At 37.5% G+C, this 18,337-nt stretch overlaps 1 protein-coding gene across 8 annotated transcripts in view; it reads right to left on the bottom strand.

The window, feature by feature from the left end:
* The window catches only part of CHL1 (cell adhesion molecule L1 like), a 205,802-nt gene that overhangs the window by 152,362 nt on the left and 35,103 nt on the right, over positions 1-18,337 (bottom strand). For all 8 annotated transcript variants that reach the window (XM_048227050.2, XM_044385018.3, XM_057311886.1 and 5 more), the window contains exon 2: positions 4,348-4,428. The gene's annotated coding sequence lies outside the window, so the exon portion shown is untranslated. The remainder of the gene's footprint in view (positions 1-4,347; positions 4,429-18,337) is intronic.

Genomic DNA, 18,337 nt, shown 5'->3' with positions numbered 1-18,337 from the left:
ATAGTACTTCATTAGTTTTTGATGTAGAGTTCCATGATTCATTGTTTGCGTATAACACCCAGTGCTCATTGCAATACATGCCCTCCTTAATACCCATCCAGTGATCCAGTAACCCATCCCCTACCCCCCTCCCCTCTGAAACCCTCAGTTTCTTTCCTGGAGTTCTTAATCTCTCATGGTTTGTCTCCCCCTCTGATTTCCCCTCCTTCATTTTTCTCTTCCTTCTCCTAACATCCTCCATGCTATTCCTTATGTTCCACATATAAGTGAAACCATATGATAATTGTCTTTCTCTGCTTGACTTATTTCACTTAGCATAATTCCCTCCAGTTCCATCCATGTCAATGCAAATGGTGGGTATTCATCCTTTCTCATGGCTGAGTAATATTCCATTGTGTATATGGACCACATCTTCTTTATCCATTTGTCTGTTGAAGGGCATCTCGGCTCCTTCCACAGTTTGGCAATTGTGGACATTGCTGCTATGAACATTGGGGTGCATGTGCCCCTTCTTTTCACTACATCTGTATCTTTGGGGTAAATACCTAGTAGTGCAATTGCTGGGTCATAGGGAAGCTCTGTTTTTAACTTTTTGAGGAACACCCATACTATTTTCCAAAGTGGCTGTACCAACTTGCATTCCCACCAACAGTGTAAGAGGGTTCCCCTTTCTCTACATCTTCTCCAACATTTGTTGTTTCTTGCCAATAATACATATATGTTAATTGAATGTAAATAAAATGAAATAAAATGTAAAAAATTCAAAAAATTAAGAAGAAATTGGAAAAAAAAAAAAAAAAAAAAAAGAAGGTGTCCCAGGAGCAATCTATCAGCATAATGTTCCCCTCCCTTCGTTCTTCCTTTCCTTTCTTTCTGCCCCCATCTTTATAAAGCATCTAGTATGTGCTAGGTTCAATGCTCAGGATTTACAAATATGTATTTGAACTGGACCTTGCCCTCAAAGACATACTCATAAGACAAATATGTAAACAGTTAATTGCAATTAAGTTGAGGGCATATAAACACAATTAAAATGAGACAGAGGTAGGATCAGCCAAGTAAGTTGCATCTGTGCAGGGTAATAGGGTTCTCCAGAGAAACACAACAAACAGGATATAGATAGATAGATAGATAGATAGATAGATAGATAGATAGATAGATAGATAGATAGATAGAAATTTATTATATATAAGAGTTGGCTCACATGATATTATGGAAGCTGAGAAATCCCACGATCTGCTGTCTATAAGCTGGAGAACCAGCAAAGCCAGTGCTGCAATTCAGTACGATTCCAAAGGCTCAAGAACCAAGATAGGACAGAAGATGGGCATCCTAACTCAAACGGGGAACACATTCACACTTCTTCTGCCTTTTTGCTCTATTCAGGTCCTCAATGAATTGGATGATGCCCACTCAAACTGGTAAGGGTGATCTTTATTCAGTCCACCAATTCAAATGCTAATGTCATATGGAAACAAACTCACAGACACACCCAGCAATAATGTTTTACCAGCTGTCTGGGCATCCCTTAGTCCCTGTCAAGCTGACAGAAAATTCACCACCATATGCAGTGTATACAGCACATTGCACCGAGAACATTTCAAAAACGAAAGGTTGTTATATCTTGTCCCCTCCAGAGTATAGGAGCCAAGCCCTGACATAACTAAACGTGTGAGCGGTCTCTGACAGTGGATCTGGATGTCACCGGAAAATAATCAACACCTTTATGAAAACTTCACAGGCCAGCAAGGGGAGGCAGCTATAATCTTCTCTCACATAATAGCACTTTGCTAAAACAAATTAAGACACTACTCTCTCTTACCTCCTAGGGCATGCAGCCTAGTCTCTAATATAATAGAACCCACCAGAGCCCATAAATCAGTGGGAGGAGCAGTGTGTAGAGATAAGCACCATCAACCAGTCTCAGCAGGTGACCCAAGGTGACACACCATATTTAACAAAGCCCATATTTTTTGTGTGACCTTCTGCTACAAAAATATAGTCTCTGTCATTCAACTACTTAAGCTTTCTGTTAAGATGTATGTATAATATCATCTTTGGATAAATTATACATAGATATGATAACAACTGAAATGTGTAGGTGAACTTACATCAATCTGCTATGCACAAACTCAAACTCATAAAATTTCTAACACTTAAATCGTAGATTGTGCTGTGAACAAGTTCAGATAAATCTGGGTGTTGAAAAACAGCAAAAAGAGCAAAATTAGTATTCATATATTACAGTCTAATCAGAGCCTTGGGAATCATTTCACTCCATTTTTTAAAAAAATTTTAAGAGGCTCTTTGGAAAGAGGGAGGACTCCAAATGAAAACTTTTCAAAGGAAAATTGATGCTTGAATGTGTGTGGAGGGAGAGAGGAGGTGTCCAACGACTATGATTCCAGAAACACTTCCCGGAAGATACAAACACTGAATTTCTCAAGTATCACAATGAAAACTGATGGCGAGAGAACTGATTTTGCAGAACTAAGTAATAATTTGATCAGTCATCAAGAAAAACACAAGAAAATGAACATATTTCAATAAAATAAAGAGTGAATTGTTATGAGTGAACATTTGCAGGTTGCCATTCATTTTCATGTCAAAAGACACAGTTATTAATACATCATCATGATACAACCACAATTAAGGTTTCTCATAGTAGTATAATAAAAACTTCTTAAAATTTTAATACACTGGACATTGTGTTTCATCCTTTAATTTCTGAAAAGATTTACCTAGGTTTCTTGTGAATTAGAAATTTATTTAGGATGAGATCATATGACATGACAAATGTACCCCTCATTACCCATCATCATCAAAGGATTTGATTAAACAGATTTCAGGAAGGGTTTTCTCCAAGAATATGAGTATATACTGCAAATGCTTTTTAATCATCTAGTAGACCTGTAGATTAAACAGAACTGGAAACCCTGTGCAGGGTAGCCCTCTTGGAGCCAGCTCCAAAGGAACAACCTAAATAGAGTGGAGGGACAAAACCACTCCGGTGCAGGAGACAAAGAGACCAAATTTATTCAAAGCACACATACATACAAGTTCCTCATAGACTTATTCTTGGAGTAGCCCCCATTCAGTTAGAAAGCCCCTCCTGGTTACCAGGCAATAAGTATGCTGTCAAGGACTCACAGTTGAGGTGTTTCATCTGTTTCCACATTATTTTATAGTTACTAAGACCCTAGTTTACAACCAGCATATAGAAAGATGCTGCATGCGCCAGATAATATCTTAATTCTTCAGGAGTACATAGCCTATTGGTAATGAAATGTGCTCTTGAGAAAGTAAGAATAATATTATTCTTTCATTCGTATCATTAGGGGGAAAATACCATTTTTTTTTTCTTAAATCACTTTGTCTTTAAAAACTCATAATGGGGGCACCTGGGTGGCTCAGTTGTTAAGCGTCTGCCTTCGGCTCAGGGCGTGATCCCAGGGTCCTGGGATCGAGCCCCGCATCGGGCTCCCAACTCTCCTGGGAGTCTGTTTCTTCCTCTCCCACTCCCCCTGCTTGTGTTCCCTCTCTCCCTGGCTGTCTCTCTCTCTCTCTGTCAAATAAATAAATAAAATCTTTAAAAAATAAAATAAAAATAAAAATAAAAAACTCGTAATGATACTAATTGTTGACATTTACCAAACAATATTATGGACTAACCACAGTGCTACTAAGTGTTACCAAAATAATCCAATTTAACCTGTACCTATAGGCAATTACAATTATTATTATTTCAATTTTATGAACTAGGAAACGGAGATTTAAAGGGGCTGAAACTGCTTCCCCATAACCACGTCACTGCATGTCTGGCCCCGGAAAGTGGATTTTTCTCACTCCTCCAAACTCTTTGAAATTATACAATTCAGCCTGGTACTGCAGAAAGAATTTGAAAAAACTGCAAAGGAGGATTCAGGTCAGATTTCACATTGATCCAAATCCAAGGGACAGTTACTGAAGCTGAAAGCCCTTCATGGTCTGAAAATACAGTTTTTCTCACTAAAACTTCAAGCCTTCTAAGAAGCCAACCTTCTCAGATTCTAATGGTGAAATTCATCTTCTTTAAAAAATGACGTCCAGATAAATACCCGGATCCAACTTTCAAATATGCCAAGAGGTCAGCCCACAGAAAAATAACTTACAGTTAAGGATTTTGCCCTTTCAAAAATAAGCCAGCATTTTAATGAAACTTAACAACAATAAGCACTACCCTCACCTGTTTATACCTGCCCCATACCCTGTGTCACTCCCTCTGGCTACACTCTTCTACCATGCATTGCAATAATTAGATGCATTCAAAAATGCAGTAAGGCAAATAATTAAGAAAAATATTCTTACCAGTAAGTTAAGTTCCCCTTTAGTTCCACTACGGTATGTCTGCAGTATTAAGACAAGATCATTGTTTGCAGTTCACAGCACCTAGAGATAGATTTGAAAGTTATAATTATGGAGATAATTTTCATCTTAAAAAAAAAAAAAACAACACTTTTAGGGGCTTCTAGGTGGCTCAGTTAAGTGGCTGACTCTTGATTTTGGCTCAGGTCATGATCTCAGGGTCCTGGGATGGAGCCCTGCATAGGCGTCCGTGCTCAGCTGGGAGTCTGCTTGAGGATTCTCTCTCTCCCTCTCCTCCCCTCACCCTACCCCCTGCTTATACATACCCATGATCTGTCTCTATATAACTTTTTTTAAAAAAAAATTAAAAACACTTTTAAGTTTGTGTTTATCTTTTCTCTGTTAAAAAAATATTGGTTTATTTCCTTTCTCTCCACCCCCCCAAAAATTCCCAAATGCCTAAACAATAACACTGTTCTGTTGCTATAAAAAGACATCCTATAGATTCCTATCTATGAACAAATAAAGCAGAGAGGGCAGACATGCAGAAAACAGCCACATAATTACACTTCTCATTGAAAAAAATTATTGACATGTCTTCTCTCACAAATTCAAGTATTTTGCAACAGACCACAGTATACAGGACTTTCTACTTGGCAGTCCTCCATGAACTGTTCTTCAGAATAGCCACTTGCTTTTGTCTGAGGCGATGACCAATGTGTCAACATAAAACAGTACAGACGAAAGCGATGAGAGCTCTCTCAGGAAGCACTCTCCAAGACCAGGACTCTATGAATTACACAGTTAACATAAGCCTTCAATTCAAGAGACCAGCTCTCACCCAGGTGTGCTCTAATTCCAAGGCTCCCATCTTTTTAAAAATCAACATAAGGAATAAAGGAAGGGTTTCAACCAATACACAATCCTTTTACTGTTAATTCCTGGATGATTTGAGGATTGGCTCCCAATCCCTAAAAGACTGCTTATAAGCCTTTTTTTCACATGCCGTCCCATGAGTACACCTTTAAAAAGCTAAGACTTTCTGTTGAGCATAAGGACAGTCAAAAAAGTCAAAGAACTGGTTTTGCATACCAGTTGTCATAACCTAATGAGCATCACTCAGAAGAGCTAAATTCTATCTAGTAACTCTAACTCACTCTGGTAGAAATTACTAATTAAAGATAGTTACAAAACTACAATATTTTTGGCCTGACAAAAGAGAAGGGTTAAAATATCCAAGCAACTCAATTCCCTTTCTTTGCATTATTTGACTGTATATTTGGCCTTATTCCAAAAGCTGTTGCCAGAAAGTTATAAACAGATTGCAATCCTTCACAGAGAACTTCACACCAATACACTGAAAAACAAATTCTACCCTGGCAAGTATAAGAACAGTCCTTACTGCTGTCCAAGTGACCAAGTGACACACTGCACGGACTGTGTCCTGCCTACTTTTGTTTGGTGACCTCATTTCAAACCCTTTAGGCTTACTTCTGATACCATTATTATTTGCATTATTATAACACACAGAATTGTTTATGGAAGACTAACAATGCATAAAACAGCATTTAATATGGCTCCTAGTCAGTGGGTCCATGGCACACATCAGAATATTACTGTGTTTATTGAGTTCTGTAGGCTAATAGAAGAGTTTGACCTAACTAGGAGCACAGAAAATCTCCATCATTTTGTTGTGTCCAGCATCTTCTATGTGTTACAAGTCATTCAAAAGGGAAAAGAATAAATGAAATATGTGCACGTTGAGTCCAAATGGGATCTGCTGATGTCCTGCCCCACTGAAGGAGTCTGAATTTAAACGATGTGATATAGGATGTCCTCTATCTATCCCCATGATAAAGAATGTCACAAATCAGGTATATTCTACAGCCGGGGAGGCACTTTTATAGTTCCAATATTAAGTCTCTCTGAGACACCTCTCTATAACCCATCCACATCATATAGCTACCACAGGGGGCTCTTCCCAATGGCTCCCACCTTCTTAACACTCTCAGGGACACCCATGACAACAGGGATCAGTGCCCGTGCTGAATTATCCACAGTCTCGCTTAGCATTTTCGAAACTGTTGTTTGGCATTAGGCATGAAGACTGTAGCTACTGATCAAACTTATTTGTATGCTCACAGCAGCAGCATATGCCTGCTGAGCTCTCATCTGCTTCATCCAACTTTGGTTGAGAAAGCATTCCCATTAATCATGGATATAAGTTCTTTGCAACTAATCCAGTCACCGTGTGTGTGTGTGTGTGTGTGTGTGTGTGTGTGTGTGGTGTTGGTGTCTATAAAGGATTATCTCTTATTATTAGGTCTTTCATTACTTCATGCTGTAGGAATATGATCTCTAAAACGGGGTAATCCTTTAGAATGCAACAATTATATATATATATATATTTGAAATTATATTATATTAATTATATTAATTATATAATTATATTAATTATATATTATATAATTGAAAACCTTTATGTTGATATTAAAATATCTATAAATACATATATGAATATACATGCTATTTTAAAATCATTTTTTCTCGGGGCGCCTGGGTGACACAGCGGTTAAGCATCTGCCTTCGGCTCAGGGCATGATCCCGGCGTTCTGGGATCGAGTCCCACATCGGGCTCCTCTGCTGGGAGCCTGCTTCTTCCTCTCCCACTCCCCCTGCTTGTGTTCCCTCTCTCGCTGGCTGTCTCTATCTCTGTCAAATAAATAAATAAAAAATCTTTTAAAAAAAATAAGTAAATAAAATCATTTTTTCTCATCCTTTCTAATTCTTTTCTCCTTTTCTGTTTTCAAACAGTAATATTTAGATACTATGTATCTGGACAATTAGGATATGCATATATTGGAGGTACAAGCTCAAACATTTTCAATGATAAGGGTACAGACACACACACAACAACACTGTAGTCCAAGAAAATGTCCTCAGTGTATTTTTATGATATTTATCAGGATATATAATCCTCTGAATTTATTTAATCTACAAAACTTTATCCTTTCTCCCACCATTGTTGATACAGATACCAGTATCTTATTTTCTATTCTTAGCAAATCGTTGTTTGTTTCTTTTTCCAAAGTCCCTCTGTTTCCTCTACTTAAGAGATTTGAATAAATATGCCTACCAAATGCAAAGGGGGGTATACATAGAAAAACTGATGGGGAAATCTAAAGAATTTTTAGGTCTATTAAAGCAAAATGGACCTTTGGGCCCTTGTTGGTTGGTTGCTTGCTTTTTTACTGGGGGAAGAGAAAAGCATGAGTGAAAAAAATATATAAATACATAGCGTAGGTACATCAAATTAAACTGTACTCACTTAAGGAAACCAAACACAGAGAAAGTGCTAGAGGAAGAAATGGAACTTCCTCAAAAGCAAAAGGCATTAAAGTGGATGAGGCCGGTCCACTCAGTGAACAGCATACCTGTGGCAGGAGCTCTGAATCGGGTTAACACAGGTCCTCAGGCCTTCCTAATTTGGACATCATACTGCTTTGGTTATTCAGTATTTGAAAATAGTATTTTCCACACAATGTGGCCCCTAAAAGCAAACCAATGACTTCCATCAGGTGCTCAGCAAAAAAAAGCGGTGATGTCTTCCAATCCTGGAGGAAAAGTTGGCTGCACAAGAATTATTTAGAGATGATATATCACTTTTCTACATGGCACCTAGCATATTTTCCAGGTGAATTCTCTTTACTTACTGAATTTACAACATATCATATGTAACTTGCAACGGCATTCTAGACAAAATTAACTAAAGACCACATGGCTGTCATAATATTCTTGCTAGGCTTCACTCTGTATTTTTATACAATGAATCTTGAGTTCAATAAGGGCACACTTCGATTATTACTGTAACCCCAGTGTCACGGCTGAGACCATAATGAAGCTTAACAAATACATTTTGGACGGATTAATGATTGAATGTATGAAAGCTACGCACACCAAAAAAATAGGAGTACTTCACAGTTACTCAATCTGACAGTCACAGGTGTGCACGTCACACACCATTAGAGGAGTCACCACCCTACCACCACTGTGCCTATCGAAAGGGACACTAACATAGAGAAAAAAGAGACAGAGGAGCTGAAAATAAACTGAGTGTGTCCTTACTCCCTGTGTGACTTCAGGCGAATGACATAACCTTTTGGAACGCCAATGGTCTCATGGGTAAATAAGGGATTAATGGTATCTATCTTGCAGGATAGGTTTGAAGATAAAGATTAACTTGTATAAAATGCTTAGTTCAGGGCTGAGGATCTAGAAGGTGTTCAGTAACCAGAGGGACAGCACAGATCCCCGTTACCACCCAGAGGCAGTCAGCGAGGCTGGGAGGAGCACTTGCTCAGACATCACTGAAACTCAGCCAACGGCATGAAACCACGCTACCCCAAACGGTGGCAGAGGAGCCCTGACAAATGCTCTGTAAGACACATGTGTGAGCAGTTACTTGTCTTATTCTCATAAGATGGAAAAGGATTTCTCTACTAATGTTTTTCAAGTTTGTGAGTTCCTTAAGGCCGGGGGACCGGGGCGGGGGGGGGGGAGCAACTCTTTAAATTTTGCCTCCCTAGTACTCAAGCACAGTGGCTGTCATATCATCAAATATTGGTTGCTTAATAAATGTACGTTGAATGAAAATACCTATTCTATATGTTTTGTTGTGTGTGTGTGTGCAGTGTGTGTACGTGTTTGGAATCAAGAGTGGCTATTTTTTTTTTCTGTTTTTATTTTACTTTATTTTAAAAATGTACCTAATCTCAATTAATCTTCAGACAGTGGAGATGTTTCACTGATTTTTTAAAACAGACTGAAAACACCTCAGCTTTCTGTCAATATTTGGGTCAATATTCTTAAAAAGTTGGGATTGAAAACCTCTCCCTTTCTCTCATCAACTAGCATTTGCCTGGCAGGAATGAGCTCTTGATTCAAATCACTAAAGTCCATATGCTCAAAATGTGTACCAAGATACTCGATTCAATGTTTTTTGAAGGAATACAGTATCTTTTAAAAAGAAAATTATATATGATGCATATAACATTCCCTAGAATATAAGCTGGTAGTACAGTAAAAATGAGCATACAACAGAACTTCTTCAATATGCTTAACATAAAATGATGCACAATACAATAACTGGGGAAACTACGATCAATAGAAAAGTCACTTTGGGAAATTATTTATAAGCAAAACCGTATGCAAGCAATATGAAAATGCTGAATTTTGTACTATATGTTAACTAACTAGAACTTAAATAAAAATTTGGAAAAAAAATTGAGTTTGTTCCTAGGAATACATTTGAAGGAACACTCTGAAAGGAAATAGTCACAATTTCTGATACTAGTTTCAGCATGTGTTTACTCAAAAACAATGACTAACCCCCTGCTAAAGGTCATATGTGATTTTTCTTCTACATTAATTGAAGACATACTTTGTGCTGCATGTTGTACTAATTTATCTCTGATTCACAAGTGCCCTCTAAGTTCGGTACGACCAACCGTAATTTAACAGAAGATGCAATGATTTCCGTTAGATTCGGGAGCCCGCACAAGATCACAATGAGAGTGAGTAGCATAGCCGTGATGGGAACCTGTCCATGTAGCTGGAAGCTCATGATTTATCTACACTAGCCTGACTTCCTTATTCCATCATTCATGTACCACGCCTTGAGTTTGAGAAAAGCACTACATGGTAGTTATTTCTCTATCTCCTACTATTTTTTAAAGTCATACACCTAACTGTCATAAGGAGGCTAATAGCACCATGTGGAGAAACTTGCAAAGAATATTCCAGGGCAAATCAGAAGACCATGTGAATTTTGTTGTTAGCTCTCTCATTAATACTGCTTATTAACAGCAAGTTTCTTAACCAATTTAGGTCTCAGTAGCCTCATTTACAACATGAGAATGCTAACAATTATATTTTACAGTCTCTTTTTGCCTTAAAAGTTTATGATTACAGGAAAGGGGTGCCTGGGTGGCTCAGTCAATTAAGCAGCCAACTCTTGATTTTGGCTCAGGTTGTGATCTCAGGGACCTGGGTTGGAGTCCTGTGTTGGGCTCCACGCTCAGCAGGGAGTCTGCTTGAGATTCTCCATCTCCCTCTGTCCCTCTCCCGCTCACGTGTGCTTGAGCTCTCTCTCTCTTTCTCTCTGTCAAATAAATAATTTTTTTTTAAAAAAAGCTCATGATTACAGGAAAAAATAGCTCTGATAATAAAGCTGGAAGAGAAGGGCAAATAAAATATTACAGAGGATGGGGTCATGAACTTTTATACAAGGGAAGATTAAATGATTAGAAATCTATACTGTGGAAAGATGAATATACAAAACAGATCAAAATGAATAAAATCTTGAAAGATACAGGAGAGGTGAATATAATTATGCTTTCTATAATCTTGGACTTCTATAACTTGAAAGAGAAGAGGTTCCCTCAGAAACAAATTGAGATCAAATCATATACAACAGAATTCTATTACCATGACAGGTCATAAATGTCAAAGAAATACCTAGCTTCCAGAAAGGTTGAGACCTATTTTTGGCAAGTGCACTCCCAGTTTATTAACAGAGAGCAGGGTTTATACCCTACTTTGAGAGTATTGGAGACTCTCCCATTTGAGAACAGTGTGGAAAACCACATACCTCTCAAGAACTCTTCCCTTCTCTATGGATGGCTAACCTAGAAGGACCTGGATCTGACCAATGCTATCAATTACACTCAGGAACTGCGGAGTTTTGAGCCACTCCCAGCATGTAGCACATAGCAGGTGATCAATAAATACTTGTTTGAATGAATGAGCTCCGCCACTTCCTAGCTGTGTCACCTTGGGAAAATTACGCAACTCCTCATTTTCTCTGCAATCAACTATGGACAGGATTTATTCTGCTGCTATCTGAGAGGTGAGGATCAACATGACTTACTCCCTACAGGGTCCCCGATAGGAATCCCTCTCAAAGAGGAAGTTTAAGGCAGTTTGTTGTAGCAGAATACTAGAGTGGTAGAGCAGATCCTGAGGCCACAGGCCACATCTACAAGGCACAGGCCCCTCATCGCACCATCTGTGGTCTTCCAACCATGAATACTGAGAACAACCCTGGAGGGGCGAGATTCAGCTGCATTACCTAGTCAAACCACAAAGCTTGGACTAGACCCTCATGACACCAAGGGAGAAGCTCTTGCTTCTCCAAATCATACAACTTAAAGCCCCACCTACCAGAGGCCAGAGGCCCTCTTATGGACTTGCTTATCCCCTGTTTATCACCTTTCTGTGTGATGGGCAGGAACATTCTTCATTTTCTCAATTCTGTCAAGTGTACTGTAGCAAATGAAATCGTGTTTGAAATGGTTTTTAAAGTAGTAAGTAAAAATGTCAATGTTTTATGTTAAGAATAAATTGAACAGATAATCTTTTAGATCTCAAACAGGATCTAGCTCTGATTTTATATTACTTTCTCATGCAACTATAGATTGTCTCCCCAGGAAGTACAAATGTCCATAACAAATCTGCAGTTCTCAACACAATTGACTGAGGAGCACTTTGCTTTTGTATATGATCCAAAATGTATGTGATGATAATCTCATATATCAGAAGAGCAAAGCTCTGCTTTGACGAAAGCCTGATCAAATTAGGTGGTTGTGGACAGGTTAATACCAAGGTCAGGCTCGCTCAGTGATGATAATAGGATGCATTTACGTGGGGCTTGTTGTATGCCAGGCACTGCTCTGTTTTATATTTTATGAATTCATTTTATCCTTACAACGCTATGAGGTAGACACTTCTTGTTTTTAAGGTTCTCATTTTAAAAATAAGACAACTGAGGCACAAAGAATTTACATATTGCCTAGGATTACAAAACCATTTTTCTGGATACAGCTTTAAAATCGTGCTAGTCTTAAATAATACCAAAGGTATTGTCACAGCATCAGAACATTTTTAAACCAGACTCTTGTTCTTTAGGGCTGCAAACTTAGTGACCACACATATTTTCATATCTTCAATCACGATTAAAGAATGGAATTCCAAGTCATACTAAAGTACATATAAAAACTTCATGAAAGTCTTTCAGGCACATTTAGGTATGAAAACAAGTTAATATCACTATTATTAGGACTTTCTGTCTGAAGGCATTAAACAAGGGCATCTTTGTTCATTCATTCAAGTATTTATTACTTGACTACTCCATGTCCGGCACTGTGGTCAAGGTCTGCCCATAAATGGAGAGCCCTATGTCCCTGAAATAGGAACTTGTCTAAACAAATCCGATCCCAGGATACTATTCCCAATTTCCTGCTTGAGCCATTCCACCTGCTGCTTTGGTCAGAGTATTTGCTCAAACAGCTTTCAACCCCAGACCAGCGTCCACTGTTGTTAATCCGTTGGCCTTTGGAACTTAGAATTTCTGCTTCCCTCTCATCTTCCCAAAGCACATGTAGGGCTACGCTCTCTAACTCTTCCTCAAAAGAAGACTGAGTTTCAGTACTCTGCCCACATTCCCAATATTTTTCAGTACTGTCTATATCTTAGTATTGAAAGCTACGGTAACAATACTGTGATGGTGATAGTCTCACACCACAGCGAACCTTAGGAGACAAATAATTTTCAAGTGGTTTTACTATTCCACCCATGAGGAATTTTTTACCTAAGAGGTCATGTTAGAAAGGCTTTGAAGGAGATAGCAACTGGTTAAGGTGGATAACTTGTGACCTATGTTTTTGTTTTTCTTTTTTTTCTTTATTATGAGTAATAAATGTCCACTGTAGAGATCTGGTAAAATACAAATAGCTATGTATACACATACATACACCCATAAGTATGTGTGTGTGTGTGTGTGTGTGTGTGTGTGTAAATATACACACATACACATATGCATATATATAATAAAAATAATCTGTCAAAGGTAAAACTACTAAGTGCATTTCCTTCCTATAACATTATAAACATTTTACCTTATTGAATAATCTAACACACCATTTTATGTTCTTCTGCTTAAGCCAATCTTCGTATAAATAGAAACCTAGCTTGAATTTAAACACATTGATATATGCTCAAACATTAATGTAAAATCATATTTAGTCAGTGTAATTCATAACAATAAAATTTTGGTAACAACCTAAATGCTCCGTAATAGAGAAATAAGTATCTAGAATAGACTGTGTATTAGACAACTTTGTAGTTTTAAAAAATTGGGTTTTCAAAGAATATTGAATGCTGAGAGAAATTTCTTATGTTATAAAATTAGATGAAACAAAGCACCTCAAAATTGTATATGAAGTATGGCTCAATTTTGCCAAAAAAATAAAAGAAGGTATGATTCTATAACTTCATGGGAAGTAACACTCGAAGAGAAAAGGAGAGATTGAAAATGATCTAATTTAATAAGTACTTTAATGATCATGTATTATTTTTTGCATCAAAGTAAACAAGAGAGGAAATTAAAACACTTTTTTTTCCTCCAAAGTTGCACAGTCATTTGAGCTAGGTAAGTAAATGACTCAGTTTATGAAGCTATAAAGAGAAGAACGGCATTCAGGGTGGGGGTGGTGCTCACTATGGGATAGCAGGAGAGGAAGCTAAGCAGCCTAGGAAATCAGGGCATAGTCAACAAGACAGATGTAGTTTGAGAGGCTGAAGATGAGGGCAAAAAGTAGATAAAATAGACGTGAGCTAAAAAGTTGGATTGCGATGAAGGTGTGAAGAGCCCTGGGTGTCTTGCTTAGAAAATTAAACTTCATCTTGGAACAGAAGACCATTGTGGGTTTTTAGTAGGAAATGACAAGTTCAAATTTTTGTATCAGGATGATAATTCAGGTTCATATCTTTGTATTCTCAGATAAACTCAAGGTTCCAAGGATCTGGATGTCTTGATTCATTAGGAAGTAAAGAAAAAGGGGAGAAAAGAGGCAACTGAATTGATTTTGTCTAAGATGTTGAGTTCAGCCCTTACCTTAGTGGAAGAATTTTAAGAGCTCTTTGGTTCCTTTCAGAGAAGGTCTTTGAGCAGAGAAGAGAGCAAAGCAGCTTAGAAAATTCTAGATATGATGTAAAGTTAAATGATGGGAAACACAAACTCTGGTACTAACAGTACCCTTGAGTAGGTCACAATCGCCAGGAACTTCTGCATCTTCCTTTTTTAAATTGGAGCTAACAAAATTCTGCCTCACCACTCTCAGAGTGGCAATAGATTTTATAAATTGTGAACCATGTAACAGAGATAATGTCAATGAAAGCAGGATGTCAAAGAAATATGTGCATTCCTATGTTAATTGAAGCATTATTCATAATAACCAAGCTCTAAACAACCTAGGGGTCTGCTGATGGATGAATGGATAAAGAAACAGCGAAACACAATCACACACACACACACACACACACACACACACACACACATTGAAATATGATTCAGCTATAAAAAAGAAGGAAATCCTGCCATTAGCAACAACCTGGATGAACCCAGAGGACATTATGCTATTGAAATAAGTCAGACACTAAAGGAAAAAATACTATATGATCTCATTTATGTGTGTGTAATTTGAAAAAGTCAAACTTACAGAAGCACAAAATAGAGTGCTGGCTGCCAGGGACTTGGGTGGGGGTGCTTATAGGGAAATGCTGGTCAAAGGGTACAAACTTTCAGTTATAAAATGATTAAGTTCTGGGGAGCCAATGTACAGCAAGGTGACTACAGTTAACAATGCTTTATTGTGTACTTGAAATTTGCTAAGAGAGTAGATCCTACTAAATATCCCCGCCCCCACACATACACAGGTAACTATGTGAGATGATGGATGGATTGTGGTAATCATTTGGCAGTGTATATGTATACAAAATCATGTTGCACACTTTAAATAAACACAATTTTTGTGTGTCAGTTATACCTCAATAAAGCTTAAAAAACAATGTTTCAATTAAAAATAGATAATATCTAACATAACATAATTATTATTTTATATACACTCACTAGCAAATGGAAAGTTTGTTGTGTAAAAAATACCTAAGGGCAAAACCTAACTTGTAAAACTGTGAAAATAAATAGCTAATCAGCAGAACATGAATAAGTTACTCAATAACTAAAAAAAAAAAAAAAAAAAAAAAAAAAAAAATTCTAAAGGCCTCTGGCTGCCTCAGTTGGAAGAGTATGCAATTCTTGATCTCAGGATTGTGAGTTCGAGCCACACACTGGGTGTAAAGATGACTAAAAAATAAATAAACTTAAAAAAAATCTAAAACTGCTACAAAGAGATGTCATAAGATGTCTAAAAACTGAAGGATATTTAGACATTTAGAGTCTAACAGTCTAAATAGCCTAAATAGACTACTTAACTTCTAATTTATCATAATAAAATGATAATTCCTATTAACTGTAATATAGAACAGAATATGCAAATTCAATGACAACTCTCAAAATATCTTTATGTGGACCAAATCAAAATGACTTTATATGATGAGTTCCGGGAAACTGTGAGCAAGAGGAATGATATACAAACATAATGGTGTTACTCAAAAGACCAAAATAATAATTTAAAACAACCTGCCAGTATGTGGGCCAAGACCATGATTCCCCAGTGTCTCTACAGAATGAGCTCTGCATATGGTAGGTGTCAAACTACTCTCAGTTAAAGAGATGAATATATGGATTCTAAGCATAACTTTGTGGTCAATCAGTAGGGGTTCCCCTGTCTTTCACTCCGGCCAAAAAGTGATCAGCAAATCAATCAGAAATATAAGGTGATCCAAAGATATTTGATGACGTCAAGAGTAGAATATCGTTAGTGATACTTTGAAAAGTATTTATTACAACAAAATTTGTATTGGTTTAGGTAACTTGAAAGTAGAGTTGATCACACCCACACATTTACAGTGAGATGCATCTGGGGTGATAGAGAGTAAGAAATAAAATCTAAAGATACACTGTCAGTTGAAAATTGTAATTAACATAAACGTTTTTATATATTCAAAGTCAACATTCAGAAAAATACTAAATGTAACGCAGTCCTATTTCACAAAATGTGGAAGTTCACCTGTGGGCTAGGTCTGTTTCAGTTTTCCATAAAATTGTGCATCTGCAATTATCTACAAATTTCAAGCAAAAGAGGAATAGATGGTGGCGGTGATGGTGATGGTGGTAAGGGTGGTGGTGATGATGAGGAAAGAAAGAAAGAAACGAATCTGCCTTAATTATGGGAAATAACAACAACAACAAAAAAGGAATATTGGGGAAAGTTATTCAGATCTCCAGTCCACATTAATTTCCTCCTCCAGTAGACAAAAACTCTTAGTAAATATAAACCAATATAGTAAACTTACTCTTCAGGTCCCCAACACTATAGTACCAGTACTACCAATTAATGTGAAATGGAAACTGGTAATGATTTATCTAGTGAAGGGGTTCTCAACTCCATGAGGCTCACAGACGCGTTTGAGAATCTGGAGAAAGCTAAGGACTGTCTCCAGAAGCTTACACACATCTTCATGCATACACTGTATCGAACACAATTGCAACGGTTTCAAAAATTATTCAAACTACTCAAGACGAAGTTCAATGTAAAAAGTGAATATTCAGCCTCAAAACAGAGAACTAAAATCTGTTTTAATTGTTGAATAGAATAACAGTATAAAATCTTACATTTTATAACACTCTAACAAAGATTATTTTTCCATTTAATCCTTGAAACAATTTGTTAATTTGTTAGATTCATTTAAAAATGAGGAAAGATAAAATGTAGAGGGTTAAGTTACTTCTTTAATGTCACACGTAGCAAGTGACAAAGGTCAAGTGTAGAACCCAGGATTGTGATTCCAGTTCCAGTCCTTTCTCAAATGTCATGACCCAATTTCTATGTCAGAAAAACAAGTGGTGGTACATAGTTCGTGAAGACGCACAGTTTAAAATGACACAAAACAAATTCAGTCCTTCACGATGAAAGGAAACCTTTCCTTCCTTTCTCTTTCTTTCTCTTTCTTTTCTTTTCTTTCTTTTTTTTCTTCAAATCATCAGCTGGTGGATTGTTATGACCCAGTGAACCACCTGTGGACCAGAGCTTCCCTACCTGGGATTTTGTCAGTCTTAAGCTTTTGCTTTCATCTATTTCTGTTTAACGTGACACAAAGGCCTGAGAGAACCACCACTTCCTTAGTCTCTCCACATAATCGGGCGTCATACAGGAGCTTAAAAGACATGTTATTCTCTTCATTTTATAGTGAATGCTCCAAATTTATTATACAAGAGATCCTTTGATCCTTCAGAAGCAAGTCCCTTTTTGAAGTCGTGGTAACAAAGTGTCTAAGAGGGTTCTTCCAGGAGGGGCCAGTTGGTCACTCAGCGCACATTTTAAGTACCACTTTGTACAGCTCCTTATTGGCTCTTTATAATGCTGCAGACACTCACGGTGGGGGAGAAGGGAGAGGGAGGATCCACCCAAAGCAAAGCAAAACAAAACAAAAGCAGCAAAAACTAAGAGGTGTTCAACTCCTTTTACTGGAGGAACCACAATGATACGAAGGGAAGAAAATTTTCTCTAATAGAGCCCCGAATGGGGGGAGTAAGAGGGGCACAGGCAGGTAATTGATTTGCAAGATCAAGACAAGAAAAGTGTAAAGATTAAGGCCTAAATTGCATGCGATCACCATCATTTTCTGTTTTCTCCAAAGCACATAGAATATAACAAAGTATATTCCGAACCCAGCTATAATGATCCCACTGAAATCCCAACAGGCATTTTATACCCACAGAGAGTGGACACACTGTAGCAGTTGAGAGCTAAACTAATTATCTGGAAAATTCAAGCAAAAAACTCTTTTCTCTATTCCTTCCATATGGACAAATAGTTCAGGAAATATGAGGCTCTAGAGATCTACATATTCTAGAAACTAGCCTCTGTTCTGAGTAGCCTGCTCTCCTTTGGACATTCACATTTCTGGCTTTGAGAAATGTAATATTCTCAGGTTATCTCTTGCATTAATTATTCACAGCATAGCTGGAGTAGAT

The sequence above is a fragment of the Ursus arctos genome, unplaced genomic scaffold (assembly GCF_023065955.2).
Source record: "Ursus arctos isolate Adak ecotype North America unplaced genomic scaffold, UrsArc2.0 scaffold_14, whole genome shotgun sequence".
Lineage (NCBI taxonomy): Eukaryota > Metazoa > Chordata > Mammalia > Carnivora > Ursidae > Ursus > Ursus arctos.
This window is presented reverse-complemented; position numbering and strand designations above follow the sequence as displayed.